At 39.1% G+C, this 9,356-nt stretch overlaps 1 pseudogene; it reads left to right on the top strand.

Moving 5' to 3' along the window:
- Positions 1–1,367: 1,367 nt before the first annotated feature.
- On the top strand, positions 1,368–2,939 carry LOC122210811 (annotated as a pseudogene).
- Positions 2,940–9,356: the final 6,417 nt, after the last annotated feature.

Here is a 9,356-nt window from a genome sequence, read left to right as displayed (position 1 = left end):
ACGTTTGATGAATTAAGGAATAAATGAAGGAACACTTGAATAAAATGAGTTAAGATTCTGACATCCATTAGCAAGCTGTTACCAGTTTTTATCTGCCTGGTTTGAATGTAGGCCATCCATTTGGAGAGAGAGAATGGGAAAATGTGGCACAAATCACCAATCTGTTCAATGGTTTTGAATCAATGCTTAAAATATAATCACTTGTAAAACGTTTAGTACACCGGGAGGTAGAATATTGGGTTCTGACTCCAGGTCTGTCCCAACATTGCTATTTGAGATTAACTTTTTGGCTAAGATTGAGCTTGATCCCTCCTACATTAATGTATTCTGACTTCACGATACACAGTCTGGAGTTTCTCTAGGTCCAATATGATTCTGATGTGATTATACATGCGGCTGGATGTACAATATGTGTACATCCCAGACAGGCTTTTGCTTTGTTATCTTTGATAGGCATCATCATCTCAAAGTCTTAAAGAAATAAATGATTGTCTCTTTAATTTTCAGGGAAGTTTGCTGGGCGTAGGGAAATCATCCTCTGTGCTTCAAGCAGTGCCCCTCTGGCTCCATACTTCTGTCCCACTCTGTATTCAAAAATCTACAGTTAAGTGGAGAGCTCATTCTTAGAAGAAAGCTTCATTCAGCATTATTTGAAAGTGGAGCATGCCTCTTGGGGTAGGAGTGGTAAAAGATCTCACTCAGTACCTCAAGTAATGTATCAAATGTTTCTTACAACCATATTCCATGCTCCCCAGAGAATTCTGGCAAATTAAGCATTCTCCACCTTCTTACACCCCCCACTCACTTCCTAAAGTATTTCCCTGATCCGTGTCAGGGGGACATGCCATGTCTGATCATACATTTATGCAGCGGCTTATAACTCACAGCGCTTTCATCTACATTATTTTAAGAGAACCACACAAGTCTCAGAAGGGCTTGTTGGATTAATTTCTGCTCATTCTTCAGACAGGGAAATTGAGGCTCAGCACGTTCAAGAGATATGAAAGGATAGATAATGAAAGTGAACTGCATTGTGCCTTGAACTTTTTGATTTCTGGATCAAGGCTAATTGATTTCACCAGGGTGTTCTAGTGGGCATTTAAGAAACAGTTTTGCTGGCTCATGTATTCTTTCCTTCAGCATATTTACAGAGCATCTATTATTTGCAGGTATTGTCCCTGGTGTTGATGTTCTAATAGTAACAAGTCATAATCCTTTCTCTCATTGAGTGTATAGTTGGGAAGAAAAAGGATATAGGCAATTGCAATACCTACTAACTCAGAAAAGCAAGCAAAGAAACACATTCACTAATTGGAAGGAGTCATCTAATCATCTTTAATTTGCCACGACTAGATAATCGAGCAAAGATGACCTTCATCTATGGCCTGCAGTCCGCTACTGAATTGCATTTTTTCCTGATATAACTCACTGACCAACTGGAGAAAATGTAACACAGTAGCTGTACATAACCTCACTGGACTATCATCAAATACAAATTAACCACATAGTAAATAAGTGTCAGGGCCTGGAAGCAAATCAGTGTGACAGATTCGCTTTTCTGCCTGGAAACTTTGATTTTTATAGGGCTTTCAATAACAAAAGAACAGGATGCCTCTGGAGTACCAAAAGTAAGGACATTTGGATGTTTACCCAAAAACATACAACATGGAATGACTCTTTTTCCGGGCAGCTACTGACCAAAGAAGTTTCAGTCATTCCTGCTCATCAGTGTTGAGTCCTCTAGGGGTTCTCTCTTAAGAGACATTAGGAGTTTCTACACTTTACAGTTTCAATGGTACTGGTTCCTCTCCTGTTGATAATTCTTAAACCAGTGCAGAAACTACTTGGAGATCATTGTAAACATGCTGGGGCGTATGGAAATGGTGGTAAGCGCTCCCTCCTAAGGAGAAAGAACTATTTAATGAAAGTGTAAGGAAGGGGGAAAAATGAAAGTTATTCTTTGGGTTGACTAGTTTTCGATTGCTATTTGTAGTGTTTTCTTTTACTCCCCTGGAAGTGAGTCCAACATAGGAAAGGGCAAGCTACTATTTTTGAGAAAAGAACATTTCAGACTTTTATCAGAACTGGAATACGAAGCATGGATGGAAGAACTTTTAAATGATATGCAAACTGAGAAAGATATCCAATGGCAGACTGTTAAAAAGAAGTGGTTTATTATGTAATTGACCATAATAAAGATACCCCAGGGTCTCTGAGATCTATTGGATTATTCAACTGGTTGATTTCTTGGATATAAATGCCTTTGTGATTCCAATTTTAGTATATGTGCTGCGAAGTGGGCATTGCCTTTGTGATTCCAAATGGACGAGTGTTTAACTTCATTGAGCTTTTGAATAGTGTAACTGACATTCATCAACTTGCTTTTCATCTGGGCCCTGAAATAGCCACGCAGTACTTGGGCATGCTGTAGAAAAGCCTCGTTTGGTTGATTTACTGGATTTAAGTATGATTTTTCTCACAATGATTTGGGCCATTTGTTCTTGAGATAGTTTGGCACATTGGGGACAGTAGTGACAGCCTAAATTTCTTGAGTGTATGCTTGATAGACCATACAGCAGAACACCAGAGGCTGAAGCTGACAAGATTGGATTCTAGCTTGCTCCAGAGGCCTACGTGGGCATCAGAGCCATTTTAGTGTTTGGGCAGGGGATGGAATTTGCAGATAGATTTCAGGGTAGTCCCAAGTGGCCAGAATGGTTATCCACACGCTCTTCTCGTAGGTATGGAGCTGACCACTTGGATGGACTCATATCATAGGCTCTCAAAATTAGAGATCTGTAATTGCCCATTACGTTCTGGATGGGGCTCAATTACTATTTGAACTCAGCATGAACCATTTTCTTGGAAAATCAGAGAAAGAAGACCTAAATATTACCATTAAGAAACAGAAAATGGATACTCTTCCCATTCAAAAATAGGAGCAAGGGTGCCTAGGTGGCTCAGTCATTCGAGCCTCTGACTTTGGCTCAGGTCGTGTTCTCATCGTTCATGAGTTCGAGACCCCCCGTTGGCTCTGTGCTGACAGCTTGGAGCCTGGAGCCTGCTTCGGATTCTGTCTCTCTCTCTCTGCCCTTCCCCACCGCCTTTCAAAAATAAACATTAAAAATTAAAAAAAAATAATAAGAGCAAATACTGTTAACATATTTAGTTGAGAAAATAACTGGAAATTGAATTAAAATTTTTCAGATGAAGGAAATATAAGGAGTGCAGCAATCTATCATTTTTATATTACTTTTTTTAAAAAACAGATGTTTGAAATGAAAGCCAAAATGGATATTTGGGGGTCAAATCATGTATATGACCATCATCTAAATTCTGGTAGGTATTTCTGCTTCATGTAACATCAGCTATTTTAGTTCATTTTAAAATATCTTCAATGAGGAAAATATCACAGAATACATTCATATTATGCATTTTTAAAAAAATCATTCTTGCATCTCTACTGTGTGCGAGTGATTTTGCTAAGTCTGTGGGGAAAAGTGAACCAGAAAGCCACCCATTCTTGCAGAAATCCTGTTTCTCAGTGGCTGTGAAAATCAAACAGCTCCGCACTTAGCCTCCCTGGGGAGTATGCCATATGCGTGGCGCACAAATGGAATTAAAGTGAAGATGCCTTGGGGTACTGGCTTGATACTGAAGAAAACATTTATGATCAAGTCTTTTAATCAATTATCAGACCACCTCGTTGAAACCATACTACTTCCAGACACCATATTTATCATTTAATTGGAGTTCGTAACAGAACCTGTTTTTCCTTATGTCTTTTGTTTGCCAATTCTTCCTGCATTACTTTTCAATGGATGGTAGCCGTTCTCTCTCAAATGCTGTGCCCAGAAGGGGAAACATCATTCCTACATCTTTTCTTTATGTATATATATAATGCATATATATATATATATATATATATATATATATGCATTATATATATACATATATAATATATATTATAATTAATATATATGTGTGTGTTGTATATATATATAAATGTGTGTGTGTTTTCTATGTGCAGGAGAAACGTGTTTATTTTAGAAATTCTAGATAATATAGCTAAATTGAAAGTGAGACTTGGTACCTAAAAAGTCTTCCACAGTAATTGGTCTGTTATCTGGTCTATGATTAAAGGGACCTCAGCTTTACAGGAAGTTAAATAGTCTCCTTCTTTCAGGACAGAAGCATAGACAAGCTAGGGGATCTCAGAATTGAAACAAACAAACAAAAACAGGTATCTCTGCAGTGATAGGAAGGCCAGACCAAACCTGGAGAAGTAAACAATATTTATTGGTTCTTGCTATCTTTAAGCAAGCTAATAAAGGCAATTTGATATTTCTGGCACACAAAAGTTGAAATTATAACCCCTGAGGATATACAAAATCTCCATATAAAGGCTTTTTTTTTCTTTTGTCTTAATATCATTTCAGACTATCTTACTAACCACACATTAAAAAGTTCTTTGTGTGTTAATCAGCCGCTCTTACTGTGTTCATGTAAACAAAACAGGCAAATAAAACACCAAATGAATCACACTGATTCAGAAGATTGTTACCTTAATGAATGCTGTCAAATCCTTGCCTGAAGGCAAGAACTTGAACAAAGTGAAACTAATACCTTGCCCTGCCCTCATTAGGAGTCAGGATAACCTTATATACCATATCTTGGAGTGAGAGGGAAACACTTAACACAAAAAAAGGAAACAAAATAAGCACATAGAAAAGTATGACTGTGTCAATCACTAGTCCTCAAATAAATACAACCTTAGCCTTTCCCTATAAATTTCGACTTCCTTAATGAAAACAACTTTCTCCTTGCAGATAGGAAAATTATGCTATTTTTTCTCCATAAGAATATAATCCTTGCAATCCATCTAAGATCTTTTTTCCTTTAAATTTTATTTGTATGAAAGTGCCTGTCATCCCAAATGTTACAATCACAAAATTGGAACCAGTATTTAAAAGTGGAAAAGCATTAAAATATTGTGGACAAAAAAAAAAAAAAAAAGTGTCTGACAATCCTGTGACCCCAAGGCATTTATTCATTTGGCATATGTTCATTGAGCACCTTCTGTGTACCAGGCACTAGGGATGAATCTGTGAACAAAAATAAAGTGACCAAACCAGGAAGCAGTCTAAGGGGATAAAGATAAAGCATGGTGACATTTCAAAAAGGAAGGTTAGGAAACATCTCAGATAAAGTAACATCTAACCAGAGATGTAAATAAAATGAGAAAGTTAGACAAGCGGAAATGTGGGGAGATTTCAAGTATAGCAAAGTGAACATCTAAGTCCCTAAGGACTTTGCCATGTTAAGGGAACAGCGTGGCCAGACCAGAGTAAGCTCATATTGGCCTAACTTGAGATGAGGCCAGACAAGCAGGAAGGGCCAGAGCTTTGCAGTTCATTTTAGATTTTAGATTTTCTTTCTTTCTTTTAATGTTTATTATTTATTTTTGAGAGAGATAGAGTATGAGGTGGTGGGGAGCAGAGAGGAAGACACAGAACCCGAAGCAAGCCATAGGCTCCGAGCTGATAGCACAGAGCCCGACACGGGGCTCAAACCCATGAACTGTGAGATCATAAGCTGAGCCAAAGTTGGACACTTAACCTACTGAGCCACCCAGGTGCCCCAGATTTTAGATTTTCTTTAACTGTAACAGGAAGCCATTGGTACTCAACAAATAACTGTAATTTATTGAAGCAAAAATATCTCAGGGCAAAAAAAAAAGGCTTAGTGTTTTTTTAGTCAAGGAATATGGAGACAGGATCTTCCAAACCCACTTTAACTAGGAAGGAGAATTTTTAAAAATGTTGGAAGCTAACGTAAATTCTCCCTGCCATTTTCTAATCTAAAAATAGTATAAAATACCTACGTCTTTAGGTGGGCCACACACCTGGGCTCCTGAGTTTGACCACGATTGTTTTGAAGAAGATTGTCAAAAACCTCATTGAAAGGAAGTTCTCAGACTCTGGGCTCTTCTGGAAGGGAAGAGTTTATTCTACTTGTTTCTAAGTCACTAAATATTTTAATACTTCAACAACCAACAGATCTTTGGGTGGATCTGGTAGAAGGATATCAAGTCAAAAGAATTTGTGGACTGGGGGTTTAGAGTATATAAATAACACTGTTATTTTCTCCGCCTCTCCCCCAAGAGACTAGTTCGTTCCAGGAGCTGAGGGGAACATCTCTTATCTCGGGTTACGATGCAGAACTGAACCCTGATGGAGCCATTCCTAAGTAATGGAGAAGGCTGGCATGGAGAGGATAATGTGAGAATGGCATTAAGAGAGTAGGAAAGAAGGCTGGGCAGAAAGTTGGTGCCCTCCTTTTATCACCTCAGGGTTACTGCTAACCACAGAAAGCTTCTTCTCACTACAAGCCCCTATGACTCCGACCAAGGGCTTCTTTTGATGGCAGCACAATACTTAGCGCATGCAGAAAACAAGCCGGAGTTGGTGCTTTCCTCCAATGATGACAGAGGAATTAGGCAATGAATGTCCCGGCTTGCTCAGGCCCTGGGAAACTCTGAAGTATAGTCTACATACTCTTCCAAAGTGCCCTCACAGGATTCCAGTTGTCCACAGCGATAAATGGCTACATACCTCACCTTTCTGTGCGCCACCCCCCCTTCCCTGTTTACTCCCATCTTCCCTTAAATGACTTTCCTGAGATCTCTTGTCCAGTAAACCATATGCACTACTATCCTTGCCTCAGAATCTTCTTTGGTGGAACTCAAGATGGAAAGCTATCCCTCTCCTCACTGCCAAGCTAAAAGCCATACTTTAAGGCTCCACTTATATGGCTTTTCGAGGCAAGCCTAGAATGTCACTATATATATATATATATATATATTTTTTTTTTGCCTCTGCAACCTCTATTCCATCTGCCTTGATTTTCCTTCCCCATTTTCATCCAACCACAAGCATCATCTTTTAGATTCCAACCCAAGCGTGGTTGGTGCCAGAGCTCAGGGGTTAGAGCACTGGTCTTTTAGATTCCAGCCCAAGCATCACCTACTCCATTAAACTTTCTCTGCGCCTTCCTGGGCAGTGTCACTGCCTCCCTCTTTCTCCTTGCTTTCTAGGCCTAATTTATTCAAAAGAGAAAACACATGCACATATGCATACAAACAAAGCCAAGTGATGAATAGAGTTATGAAAAAGGCATAAATGACATAATTGAAAAGTGTTCTTTTGTCTATTGTCACTCCAGGAAAATACTTGTTTCTTCTAACTATGTAGAGAAGCAAAGAAAAGTGGATACCTACCTTTTCCTCTGTGCTCTCTCTTTTATCCTATGTTTCCCCAATATTTTCTGAAATCTTTATTTCTGGTACTAGTCACATTTTTAACACATCTTTGAGTAAATTTCATGAATGGTTTGCAAATTCCTCTTGATAGACGACACATCGCAAAGACCAAAGGCATATGTATAAGCACCAACAGGAAATGAAGGAAAATAATGTTAATGGAGGATGTTGAGGATCAACATGATTATTTGTAGTTTTTCCTTGGGAGGCCATGTTTAGGATGAGCTGAGAGCAATGAATAGATTCAGGATTAGGGCCTTGTTTCTAATTTTTTATCGGGACATATATTGGTTAGTGAGGAAAAATAAGTATACACATCTTTAGGACGTGGGCAAAACTATAATACTGGTGTTATTAAAGATGCGATAACAATTATTTGTATAAACAGATTTGTATATTTAATAATAGCATCCATCCACGCCACTTTTGGGTCTTAAGTGAGCCACCGTGGAGAGGCCACCTTCCATTCATTAGCCTGGTCTTTATGATATTACTCCGGTTTTTGTTTATTTATATCATTCCAGGTTATAAGAATTATGCATGAATGCTATTCTTAAATCTTAGAGCTATATTTAGAAGATTTCAGCGGTGTAATGACATGGTCTGCCAATGCCTTAATTTCACCATAAAGCTCACCCGCTAAAGCTAGTGAATTTGCTGAGAAATTGGGAGAATGATGCCTGTGAATTCCATAAAGCACAAGCTTTCAACACTTATATACAAAGGTTAACTACAGATTCGTGGGTGACGGAGAGGTGGGGCAGCCTTCCTCTGTGTTCCCAGGGTCATGGTCAGTTTGGGCTGCTTATCTATCCTCTCTGTGTCAGCAGGGTGGCTTTGTGACAAGGCTGAAATGGTCAGCAGATCAGCCCTCACTCACTTCCCTGGTGATATACTCAAGGTGTTCTAACAGCATTCAGCTTAGCTCCTCCATGGGCCACGCAAGCTTAGGCTGGGCAGGAGACAGTGAAGGGAAGAAATAAAGTGACCAGCTTTCTTTTTCTGCGACACTGAGTTGTCCTTCCCGCTGGAGAAGAAACAGGTTTTCCCTATACTAAAAAAATCCAATATACAAATATCTAAGTATTCAGAGGACTTGAGACTGATTTGTTTTATCAAATGATTCACAGAAGTTTCCCATTAAATAACCAGTTGAGAAATAGCCAAATTAGTTTATTAGATGCTTGTAAGTAAGGCAGGGCGTAATTCGTAAGCTTTCTCTACATATCACAAGTGGAGGTATGGGGCACCTGGGTGTCTCAGTCAGTTGAGTGACTGACTCTTGATTTTGGCTCAAGTCATGATCTCGTGGTTTGTGGGATTGAGCCCCACATCGGGCTCTGCACTGACAACGTGGAGCCTGCTTGGGGTTCTCTCTCTCCCTCTCTGCCCCTCCCCCACTCATGCTCACTCTCTCTCAAAATAAATAAATAAACATTTTTTAAAAGTGAAGGTAAATAATGAAACATGACTAGATCATATAGGCCTATTTAATAATCAGCTTAATATTCAACATAATAGTCACAAACTAGATATTCTAGAATGTGACCTTTCTTAGCATATGTATAACCTGGGAAAAGCATCACCAGTGTCCAGTGTTTGTGATTCTGTGTAATTTTAAACACTCATTTAGAATAACATTACAACATTTTTTTCTTCTTCTTTTTCCTGTTCTCATGACTGACTTATCCTTTAGGAGAACTGCCAATCAGAGAATTTCAAATCCCATTTTTCCATTTCTGAAATAGTATTTGTAAACTGTTTTTCTGCTACGATGCCTATGATGGCTATTGGTCACCTGCCATGAATTTTTCTTCTAACTCCCGCATGCTGTCTTTTTGACATACAGAGCCCCCCCCCCCCCTGCCCCGCCCTATCCCTTACTGGACACACAACCTCAAATCCAGGCTCCCTGAGGCGTTGACCCTAATGGGACTTGGCATTTGAGAGCAAAGTGTTCTTATTTTAAGGAACAGCAGCCTGGGGGCCACAAACGTGGATCCACATTCTCTTTGTCTCAAATATCTTCACCCAG

This window comes from Panthera leo, chromosome F2 (assembly GCF_018350215.1).
Source record: "Panthera leo isolate Ple1 chromosome F2, P.leo_Ple1_pat1.1, whole genome shotgun sequence".
Lineage (NCBI taxonomy): Eukaryota > Metazoa > Chordata > Mammalia > Carnivora > Felidae > Panthera > Panthera leo.
The sequence above is the reverse complement of the archived record's forward strand: the minus strand, read 5'-3'. Positions and strand labels throughout refer to the sequence as shown.